We start from the raw sequence: 11,495 nt of genomic DNA, 5'->3' as shown, positions 1-11,495 counted from the left end.
ATATAGACATCTAGAGAAAAATGTTCTGTTCTACTACACAAGCAGTGTTTTGTACGGTGACACCACCACACTCCTCTTCATTTGGTCGGATCTGTTTATTGACGGTCTGCAGTTAAGTGGGACCAGATAGTGATCAATACGGCATGGGTCAGGGGACCCACTGGGACTCAAATTAATAAAGTCTTAAACGCCAGCGGGAAGAACAACCCTCCACTCTGCAATACCGCTGCCCTACTGCTGCTAATAGAGAGAGAGCTGGGAGAAAACATTTACAGTAAACACTAACTACTACACACACGCTGTTCCCTGTACTCTCTATACATTAGAAACATCAAGAACACATACTCTGTTCCCTGTACTCTCTATACATTAGAAACATCAAGAACACATACTCTGTTCCCTGTATTCTCTATACATTAGAAACATCAAGAACACATACTCTGTTCCCTGTATTCTCTATACATTAGAAACATCAAGAACACATACTCTGTTCCCTGTACTCTCTATACATTAGAAACATCAAGAACACATACTCTGTTCCCTGTACTCTCTATACATTAGAAACATCAAGAACACATACTCTGTTCCCTGTACTCTCTATACATTAGAAACATCAAGAACACATACTCTGTTCCCTGTACTCTCTATACATTAGAAACATCAAGAACACATACTCTGTTCCCTGTACTCTCTATACATTATAAGCATCAAGAGCACAGACACAAAGAGCATTGAAAATACATCACCCATCTATTTAAATCCCAACATAAAGATAGTGATGGTTCCACCATTGCACACACACACAGTCACAGTCAAACACAGTCACAGTCACACACAGTCGCACACACACAGTCGCACACACACACAGTCACACACACACACAGCACACACACACACAGCACACACAGTCACACACACACACAGTCACATACACACAGTCACACACACAAAGTCACACACACACATGCACACGCACATACACACACACACAGCACACACAGTCACAGTCACACACACAGCACATACACACACAGCACACACAGTCACACTCACACACACACAGTCACAAACAAAGCATCTATCCAATAAGAAGATGAAAGCCGGCTCATTTAAAACCCACTCCTCGATGCCTCTTCAGAGATGACATCACAATGGTGAGTGGAGGCCAAGGAAACTCATCACCATGATGAGACCCTCAGACCTATGGCAGTGGTGCTATCTGCCTCCCTCCCTCCTCCCTCCCTCCCTCCCTCCCTCCACCCTCCCTCACACAAACACAGCACGCATATATACATACATACCCTACACCAGGGAAACCATCCCCTACACCAGGGAAACCATCCCCTACACCAGGGAATCCATCCCTACACCAGGGAAACCATCCCTATACCAGGGAAACCATCCCCTACACCAGGGAAACCATCCCCTACACCAGAGAAACCATCCCTACACCAGGGAAACCATCCATATACCAGGGAAACCATCCCTACACCAGGGAAACCATCCCTACACCAGGGAAACCACCCCCTACACCAGGGAAACCATCCCCTACACCAGGGAAACCATCCCCTACACCAGGGAAACCATCCCTACACCAGGGAAACCATCCCCTACACCAGGGAAACCATCCCTACACCAGGGAAACCATCCCCTACACCAGGAAAACCATCCCTACACCAGGGAAACCATCCCCTACACCAGGGAAACCATCCCCTACACCAGGGAAACCATCCCCTACACCAGGGAAACCATCCCCTACACCAGGAAAACCATCCCCTACACCAGGGAAACCATCCCCTACACCAGGGAAACCATCCCCTACACCAGGGAAACCATCCCCTACACCAGGGAAACCATCCCCTACACCAGGGAAACCATCCCTACACCAGGGAAACCATCCCCTACACCAGGGAAACCATCCCTACACCAGGGAAACCATCCCCTACACCAGGAAAACCATCCCTACACCAGGGAAACCATCCCCTACACCAGGGAAACCATCCCCTACACCAGGGAAACCATCCCCTACACCAGGGAAACCATCCCCTACACCAGGAAAACCATCCCCTACACCAGGGAAACCATCCCCTACACCAGGGAAACCATCCCTACACCAGGGAAACCATCCCTACACCAGGGAAACCATCCCCTACAACAGGGAAAACATCTCTACACCAGGGAAACCATCCCCTACACCAGGGAAAACATCCCTACACCAGGGAAACCATCCCTACACCAGGGAAACCATCACTACACCAGGGAAACCATCCCCTACACCAGGGAAACCATCCCCTACACCAGGGAAACCATCCCCTACACCAGGGAAACCATCCCTACACCAGGGAAACCATCCCTACACCAGGGAAACCATCCCCTACAGCAGGGAAAACATCTCTACACCAGGGAAACCATCCCCTACACCAGGGAAAACATCCCTACACCAGGGAAACCATCCCTACACCAGGGAAACCATCTCTACACCAGGGAAACCATCCCCTACACCAGGGAAACCATCCCTGGTGCCATCCCCTACACCAGGGAAACCATCCCCTACACCAGGGAAACCATCCCTACACCAGGGAAACCCTCCCTACACCAGGGAAACCATCCCCTACAACAGGGAAAACATCCCTACACCAGGGAAAACATCCCTACACCAGGGAAACCATCCCTTCACCAGGGAAACCATCCCTTCACCAGGGAAACCATCCCCTACACCAGGGAAACCATCCCTACACCAGGGAAACCATCCCTTCACCAGGGAAACCATCCCTACACCAGGGAAACCATCCCTTCACCAGGGAAACCATCCCCTACACCAGGGAAACCATCCCCTACACCAGGGAAACCATCCCTACACCAGGGAAACCATCCCTTCACCAGGGAAACCATCCCCTACACAACAGCACACTGATCAACTATAGACTGTATTGAGTGGCAAGCTTATTTCCCTGTGCTGCTTGGTGCTCTGCCTCTTAGCTTTTAGTAGATTCGGCTATTTCATCCACACCCGTTGCTGACAGGTGTATAAAATCGAGCACACAGCCATGCAATCTCCACATACAAACATTGGCAGTAGAATGGCCTTACTGAAGAGCTTAGTGACTTTCAACGTGGCACCGTCATAGGATGCCACCTTTTCAGTCAGTTCATCAAATTTCTGCCCTGCCAGAGCTGCCCCTGTCAACTGTGAGTGCTGTTATTGTGAAATGGAAACATCTAGGAGCAACAACAGCTCAGCCGCCAAGTGGTAGGCCACACAAGCTCACAGAACGGGACCGCCGAGTGCTGAAGCGCGTAGCGCCTCTGGAAGCAACGTCAGCACAATAACTGTTCGTCGGTAGCTTCATGAAATTGTTTTCCATGGCCGAGCAGCCGCACACTAGCCTAAGATCCCCGTGCGCAATGCCAAGCGTCGGCTGGAGTGGTGTAAAGCTCATCGCCATTGGAGCAGTGGAAACGCGTTCTCCGGAGTGATGAATCACGCTTCACCATCTGGCAGTCCGACAGACTAATCTGGGTTTGGCAGATGCCAGGAGAACGCTACCTGCCCCAATGCATAGTGCCAACTGTAAAGTTTGGTGGAGGAGGAATAATGGTCTGGGGATGGTTTTCATGGTTCAGGCTCCTTAGTTCCAATGAAGGGAAATCTTAACGCTACAGCATACAATGACATTCTAGACGATTCTGTGCTTCCAACTTTGTGGCAACAGTTTGGGGAAGCCCCTTTCCTGTTTCAGCATGACAATTCCCCCGTGCACAAAGCGAGGTCCATACAGAAATGGTTTGTCGAGATTGGTGTGGAAGAACTTGACTGGCATGCACAGAGCCCTGACCTCAACCCCATCGAACACCTTTGAGATGAATTGGAATTGGAACGCCGACTCACTAATGCTGAATGGAAGCAAGTCACCGCAGCAATGTTCCAACATCTAGTGGAAAGCCTTCCCAGAAGAGTGGAGGCTGTTATAGCAGCAAAGGTGGGACCAACTCCATATTAATGCCCAAGATTTTGGAATGAGATGTTCGACGAGCAGGTGTCCACATACTTTTGGTCCATTTGAAAATTAAGGCACTACATTTCAATTAGAGAGAGAGAAAAGACAGTGAGAGAGAGAGAGAGAGAGAGAGAGAGAGAGAGAGAGAGAGAGAGAGAGAGAGAGAGAGAGAGAGAGAGAGAGAGAGAGAGAGAGAGAGAGAGAGAGAGAGAGAGAGAGAGAGAGAGAGAGAGAGAGAGAGAGAGAAGAGAAAGCTCATTGTAATGCTCCTGTCTTTGATTTCTGAGTTCTATGCTGTTCTGATGAGAGGAGATACATTACAGACACGTGTCATCATGCTCCTTCCTCTGTTGGGCTGCTGTTGTCCAACTACCTCTTTAAAGGAATATCTGGAATAGTATAAAATTAATCCTTCTACCCCCCCCCCCCCACCCCACCCCCCCCCAAAAAAAAAGTGGTTGTCCCACTGGCTATCATAAGTTGAATGCACCAATTTGTAAGTTGCTTTGGATAAGAGCGTCTGCTAAATGACGTAAATGTAAGGCCAATGGAAGTCAAAGGGCATTAGTTTCACAGTGAGATGCCTAGTGAGTTCCCTTCCTTATATATATGAAACATGAGCCAAGGCAATCCCAGAGTGCTCTTTGTCATCCCCGCAGTGGAGGGAGGGCTGGTGCATGGCTATTTACATGCAAATGGCCGCCCAATGCTCCCCCTCCCTTTGTCCCACGCCGCATTCCCTTTATCTCTCAGTCAGAGGAGAGGTGCACAGCGCACCGTATAACGATATGAGAAGTACGAGGTTCCATTCCCTTCCTCTATCACCCACAGAAGCATCACCATCACAGGGGTGTCAACAAATGATATATTACCCATAGGGGTGTCAACAAATTATACATTACAGATATGATTGCTGTGTTCCATCCAACACAGATATGATCCAGATGAAGCGGACAAGAGGAATGGAGAGATGATGAGGAATGGAGAGATGAGGGGGAATGGAGAGATGAGGAGGAATGGAGAGATGAGGAGGAATGGAGAGATGAGGAGGAATGGAGAGACGAGGAGGAATGGAGAGATGAGGAGGAATGGAGAGATGAGGAGGAATGGAGAGATGAGGAGGAATGGAGAGATGAGGAGGAATGGAGAGGTGATGAGGAATGGAGAGATGAGGAGGAATGGAGAGATGAGGAGGAATGGAGAGATGATGAGGAATGGAGAGATGAGGAGGAATGGAGAGATGAGGAATGGAAGAAGGAAGGTGGTCATGGAAGATTTCCATGTAGGTGTTAATTTGACATAATGTCTAACAACATGGTATATTGACAACCAGTGCTGTGTTAGTACAACCTAATCAAAGATAGCCATGGCGAGCCTCCCTTTGGTATGTCTCACAGGCTTTAACAGGCTTTTAGCATCCACTCCTTAAAACCTGTCCCTTGTAAACATAGAAAACACACATATGTGATGTAAGAGCGTCTGCTAAATGACAAAAATGTCAAAAATATATATATATGAATATTTACTCACATAGACACACATATCTGTGTGGTTGAATCATTTCACACATTCATAAACCTAAAAATCATAAAAGCCCTTAGAGAGAGAGAGAGAGAGAGAGAGAGAGAGAGAGAGAGAGAGAAGAGAGAGAGAGAGAGAGAGAGAGAGAGAGAGAGAGAGAGAGAGAGAGAGAGAGAGAGAGAGAGAGAGAGAGAGAGAGAGAGAGAGAGAGAGAGAGAGAGAGAGAGTGAGAGTGAGAGAGAGAGCGAGAGAGAGAAAGAGAGAGAAATGGAGAGAGAAATGGAGAGAGAGTGAGAGTGAGAGAGAGCGAGAGCGAGAGAGAGAGAGAAATGGAGAGAAAGTGAGAGTGAGAGTGAGAGAGAGAGAGAAAGAGAGAAAGTGGGAATGAGAAAAAAATTAATACAAAAAAGAGAATAGTGTGATAAAGTGATAAAGTGGTAATGTGATAAAGTGAGAATGTGATAAAGTGAGAATGTGATAGTGTTAAAGTGATAATGTGGTCGATAACTGTTTTAAACTAAGCGTTATCTCACGGAGCAGCCCATAGTGTTGAACCCGGAGGAGTTCCTCTTAGCCTCAGAGTGGAGACACAGCTGCCTCTCTGTCTCAAGAGGGCCTTCTTCTTAGACACTAGGGTGTTCCTTCTACCCCCCATACCTCCCCACCAACACCACTGGGACACAAACACACCATTATGCCTGTATGCAGAATGGCAGGGATAAATACACACACACACACACACACACACACACACACTAGCCCACAAAGCGCACAAAAAAACATCATTTTTTATGAATGGAAGAGCGGAAACAGGGAGGAAAAGAGGAAGACTGTGTAGACTTCTCTGTCTCATGTGTCACTTACGAACGAAAACAAAAGAGACATGCAGCCTCTGTGAATAATGAATGATGCCAGTACACAGGAGCTTGTTCTAGAAAACATCCCCACGGTCATTCAATCATGCCAGTTAAAAACTATGTCGTGTTCATAGTTAAAATACCAATCATGGAGTAAACACAAAATATCCATGCTCCAAAGTAATCCTTCCCTAAATCCGTAGAAGATGTACAGTTTTATGTTTCTCACAGGAGGCTCTCTATTACATGCAACTTCAGGGACAAGACCTGGATTTGTACTCTCATCTGAATTCACATAGCTCCTGAGCTAAAACATGGCTGAGAGAAGATTTCAAATTCACAGACTGGTTAAAGATTGTGAGTTAATCAGCATTATCATTAAGTAATGAGGACAATATTTCAAGACAAGGCTTTTCTAAGCTTGCCAGTCTTTGTTGTCCCTCTTTAAACAGAGATAAAAGTGTCCTACTTTTTTCAAAATGGTGACTCCTTTTATTTCCATCTGACACACTGGTAAGGAAATAGAATGCTACATCCTGATCAAATCAAATCCAAGTTTATTCTTTGCGTACTCAGTTTTAAAGTGAAATGCTTCTGTTTCTGTCTCCAACAGTGTAGCAATATCAAGTAATACAAGAACAATACACACATCATCCAAAAGTCAAAGGAAAGAAAGAAAGAAAGAAAGAAAGAAAGAAAGAAAGAAAGAAAGAAAGAAAGAAAGAAAGAAAGAAAGAAAGAAAGAAAGAAAGAAAGAAAGAAAGAAAGAAAGAAAGAAGAAAGAAAGAAAGAAAGAAAGAAAGAAAGAAAGGTTAAGGTCAGAACAGACCATTTCCTTTCATCAATATGAAATCCCACAGAAATAGCTGTGATTTGGGATTACAACAACAACAGCATCCCATTGAACCATGAGGCTTTTTTTATTTCAGGCATTCCAGGTCTAATCTCTTCATCTGTGGGATCGACCTCTTCTAAAAGGAGAGGAGACCGAAGGACAGGGGACCATGCTCCAGGGTTCCGGGCCCCAACACCCCACATGTCTGGGTGCCGACCATGGGTAGACTAGGGCTCCTGGAGGCCTTGGGGGGCTGCTCTGCCCTGCTGTACAGTATGTGGGTCACTGGTTGCTCCTTCTGCCCCTGTCTGTCTGTCTGTCTGTCTCTTTGTCTGCACCCACACTGCCTGGGGTTAATGAGGGATGACTCTCTCTCAAAGCACTCAGTGGAGTGTAAAGAGGACACACAGGCCTACAGAAACAGTAAGAGCAGACAGAGAAACACACACAAGCAGAAATACACAGCATTCAAAAGATTATACACACACCAGGAAGTCCTTTCTATTCAAAAAAAATCATAGTACACCAATGTACAGTACAGTACAGACAACTATTTTGCTTGTGCTACAAGCTCACAACACACTCACAACACTCTATTTCAAACAGCCTCTCAGGTTTCTGTGCTTGACGTGAATATTACACAGACAGGACTCTACCTGCAGAGCACACGCCCCCTTAACCTTTCCAGTCTCCAAAATGCCCTTTTCGGTTGTTGTAAAAAAAAAAAAACATTTTTTGTCGCTGTTGTTCTGAACCCCACTGCACGCAAGTCGTCGTTAAATTCTCATCTATGCTTCAGAACCCCAAAATTGTGAGTCTTGATTGTTGACCATTGACCAGTCAGCAGCATTGGCGCGCAAAGGCAGTCGCTCATATCCAGATTAGTGACCAGAAAGAACAACACCTGGAGATGCACCAAACCCCAACCCAAAAACAAAACAAAAAAACAAAAAAAACATTGTAAAGTGGTGATCCCACTGGCTATAAGGTGAATGCACCTATTTGTAAGTCGCTCTGGATAAGAGCGTCTGCTAAATGACGTAAATGTAAATGTAAATGCACGGCCCTGATAATGCATATGATTCCTGAAAACAGGGCCTTGTGGAACTGTCAAGTAGAGTTCAGAGTCTTCAGCAGGTCAGTGTGTTTCATCTGCTGATAAATACTACTGGGTCAAGTAGAGCTCAGTCTTCAGCAGGTCAGTGTGTTTCATCTGCTGATAAATACTACTGGGTCTGTGTTTATAGTGTATCTTCACAGGGACTGTGTGTGGGTGTGTGAAAGAATACCAGAATACTCTATGTGTGTGAGCGCACGCTTGTGTGCATGTGTGTGTTTTGTGTGAGATTCCTTGCCAGTAGTGTCACTATGATAGTATATGGGCCGTAGCTCAGACAAACAGCAGAATGTATTCAGACAAACAGGATGTATTCAGACAAACAGGATGTATTCAGCGTAGCAGAAGAATCCTGACGTCTCACACGGAGCAGGGAGGTGGAGGGGACTAACCAGACGGATGGCCAAACACTAGTCACAGGCAAGACAAATACCCCACATTTCCTTCTGTTAAAGAAAGGGTGATGCTCTTTTTCAACTGATGATAATAGCAATATAGACAATGACGAAGGTGATTTGATAAAACACCAAGATGGTTTACACGGAAAAGTCTACAGACACACAAGGAAAATACACACACACATAATGACATATGGTGCACACAACTTCCTTCTCAATTTCGGATCCAACTCCCACTGACGTCCTTGTGTGCCGGCAAATTGCCACTCACCCCCTCCCTCCCTCCCTCCCTCCCATTCACTCTTTCTGAAAGTCATCTGCTCCCTAAGCAGTAAGCAACATCTCGGCCCGCTCACCGAAATGAGAGCATACAAATGATTTGTGGCACGGCCGTCCCGATGGCGCCAGCCGATGGCAGCCGAGGGGGGTTGGGGAGAAGAGGGAGATAATGTTACTTTCACCTTGTGTTTCTGCACCAGCCCATGATGATCATTTCCCCCATTTTCACAGCAAATTTGTTTCGGCGTCGGCATGTCCCCCAATGCTGTGATTGTGCAGAGAGAAAGTGAGAGATGGAGAAGGGGATGGAGAGAGAGAGGGGGGGGAAGGGGATGGAGAAAGAGAGAACGAGAGAGAGAGAGAGAGAGAGAGGGGGAAGGGGAAGGGGAAGGGGATGGAGAGAGAGAGAGAGAGAGAGAGTGAGTGTGAGAGAGAGAGAGAGAGAGAGAGAGTAAGAGAGAGAGAGAGAGAGAGAGAGAGAGAGAGAGAGAGAGAGAGAGAGAGAGAGAGAGGGGGGGGGGGGGAGGGGATAGAGAGAGAGAGAGAGAGGGGGAAGGGGATGGAGAGAGAGGTAGAGGGGGAAGGGGATGGAGAGAGAGAGAGAGAGAGAGAGAGGGGGAAGGGGATGGAGAGAGAGGTAGAGGGGGAAGGGGTTGGAGAGAGAGAGAGGGGGAAGGGGATGGAGAGAGAGGTAGAGGGGGAAGGGGATGGAGAGAGAGAGGTAGAGAAAGAGCACGGTGACCTTTTTCTGATCCAATCTCACTGATGAATCCTAATGAAGGATTTAATAAAATCACATTTTACAATCTGCCTCTGCATCAAAGCGTGCAATCCAATTCAAAACAGTCCCATCTACATTTCCAATATCATATCGCCCCCCTCACCCCCCACCCCCCCACCCCGCAAAATAAACAAGTGGCTGTATCAGGCGGAGGTTCTCAAAATTGGCCTGACTGGATAGAGAGCGCCTGGCCCATTTGTTCCAGCTGCAGCCTAATGTCACAACTCGTCACATTCATTTGGCCTTTAATGAGTGTGCAGTCAACAAGCTGCATACACGAGTAGAACATGCGCGCGCACACACACACACACACACATTTACATTACATTTTAGTCATTTAGCAGACGCTCTTATCCAGAGCGACTTACAGTTAGTGAATACATATTTGTTTTATACTGGCCCCCCGTGGGAAACAAACCAACAACCCTGGCGTTGCAAACGCCATGCTCTATCAACTGAGCTACATCCCTGCCGGCCATTCCCTCCCCTACCCTGGACGACGCTGGGCCAATTGTGCGCCGCCCATGAGTCTCCCGGTCGCGGCCGGCTGCGACAGAGCCTGGATTCGAACCAGGATCTCTAGTGGCACAGTTAGCACTGCGATGCAGTGCCTTAGACCACTGCGCCACTCAGGAGACTTATGGGCACTTATGGGCACACACAGACCTTGACTTAAAGGTTACCTGTACTACATGTTTTACAGGCGATAGTGACAGGTGATAGTGACAGGCGATAGTGACAGGTGATAGTGATATGCGGTAGTGACAGGTGATAGTGACAGGCGATAGTGACAGGTGATAGTGACAGGCGATAGTGACAGGCGATAGTGACAGGTGATTCATTCCATCTACATCAACTTTGTACACTACTTAACCTGGCCATAACATAACACATATTTACCTGTTTCAAAATTGAACAACATTAACATTAAGTCCATATGAAGACTCAAATGCGCATGTTTTCTCATCAATACACAGGTCAAATGTGGATATCTGATCTGCATGTTCACTGATTTAGCTAATCCTTGGTCAGACGAATATCCATATGATATAAGTAGATGAGGAGGTTTAAATATATCGTAAGTAGATGAGAAGGTTTAAATATATCATTGGTAGAGTCAGTTAAGCCAGAAGAGAAGGCTGAATGCAGCGTTGTGAAGACCTAGAAGTCCTGTTTGTTTGTAATATCCCTACTCTTCACAGATGAACTCGAACACGTTAACTACACTGCAACGGGGACATCTGAACTCAAACACGTTAACTACACTGCGACGGGGACATCTGAACTCAAACACGTTAACTACACTGCGACGGGGACATCTGAACTCAAACGCGTTAACTACACTGCAACAGGGACATCTGCTGGTGAAAGAGTACATGGCAACAGAGCACATGGCAACCAGCAAATAAAATCCCAATAATATTTGAAGGCATTATATTTTCAAGCACACTCTCAAGCAACCATGAATCTTAGACAAATTGATTAGTATAAAAGTGTACCTTGTCCTCATTTACACATTGAATATGTGGAAAGAAAAATGAGTAGTGTATGTTTACAGTAATAATATATAAAACAACAAACCAAAAGAAATGACTACAGATCATTTTATATAGTTGAACTCAAATTCACAGACGAAGCTATGGATGCAAGGACTGACCATCCATGATATCGACGTTATAGTTTTACCCTTGTTTTGAGGCGATACAGTG

The sequence above is a fragment of the Coregonus lavaretus genome (genome assembly GCF_964263955.1).
Source record: "Coregonus lavaretus genome assembly, contig: HAP1_SCAFFOLD_540, whole genome shotgun sequence".
NCBI lineage: Eukaryota > Metazoa > Chordata > Actinopteri > Salmoniformes > Salmonidae > Coregonus > Coregonus lavaretus.
The sequence above is the reverse complement of the archived record's forward strand: the minus strand, read 5'-3'. Positions refer to the sequence as shown.